The sequence below is a fragment of the Scylla paramamosain genome, chromosome 2 (assembly GCF_035594125.1).
Source record: "Scylla paramamosain isolate STU-SP2022 chromosome 2, ASM3559412v1, whole genome shotgun sequence".
NCBI lineage: Eukaryota > Metazoa > Arthropoda > Malacostraca > Decapoda > Portunidae > Scylla > Scylla paramamosain.
This window is the reverse complement of record NC_087152.1, coordinates 1,523,855-1,525,000: the sequence shown is the minus strand read 5'-3', so window position 1 is coordinate 1,525,000 and position 1,146 is coordinate 1,523,855.

Sequence of the window (1,146 nt, the reverse complement as noted above, 5' to 3'; positions counted from 1 at the left end):
AAAAAAAAAAAAAAAGCCCACTGAGATGCCAGTCCAGTGTGCATTTACACGTGGGTAAATCTTTCGATCAGATATAATTATGTAGATTTTGTCAATGTGATCAGTTAACATTACGTAATCGTCAATATCCTCACATGATATTTATCTCTCTCTCTCTCTCTCTCTCTCTCTCTCTCTCTCTCTCTCTCTCTCTCTCTCTCTCTCTCTCTCTCGCTTTGTGTATATACTCGTATGTTGGTGGGTGGGTGGGTGGGTTAGTAAGTACGCCTTCACGCGGGGAGTTTCTTCAACCAGGTGTAATGTAGGTACAGGGATGTCACTGTGTAAGAGCAAACTTTACTAAGTCACCGATATTAAACTTTTATCCTCTTTTTTAATATGTGTGCGTGTGGCGATGGCCGTGGTGTGTCCTCCCCGCCCTACCCTGCCCCGCCCGGCATTTAGAGGTGCTGGTGGAGCGTGTCAGATTCGTCATGAACAACGCTTGGAACTACCAACTGTTGAAGAAAGAATTATGGGCTTTTAGGTCAGTATTCATCGCCTTGTAGATAATAATAATAATAATAATAATAATAATAATAATAATAATAATAATAATAATAATAATAACAACAAGGATTTTTCTATTCATTCTTTAAGGGATGACTTGAATGATCAGATTACGATGTATACAGCACACACACACTCTCTCTCTCTCTCTCTCTCTCTCTCTCTCTCTCTCTCTCTCTCTCTCTCTCCTCATTACACAACCTTAAAGATATTATCACCCTATCCATCGCCAATTCCATTCACTGAGGACAGTCCCACCACACTTCCACTGCCATTATACGGACCGCTCGACACCACACCACTATTTGCATTCTTTCGTCTTCCATCACCGAGCCACATGTGGTACACGTGACACGAGGCGGACTGTTTAATTTCTGTATGTGATAATTACATACCACGATGTTTATCTTTGTCACTCACTTCTCATCCATCTTACGAAACTGGTCTGTGTACACAATCCCATGTCAATGATTTCTGTATTAGCATTGATATAAGGTTCTGAGTACTGTTAGCTTTATAACTTTCCGTGGCTCTCCTTGTGTTCCCTTATGTTTACAATACTGATGACCACCAATAATCAACACGCCTGTGTCTCAT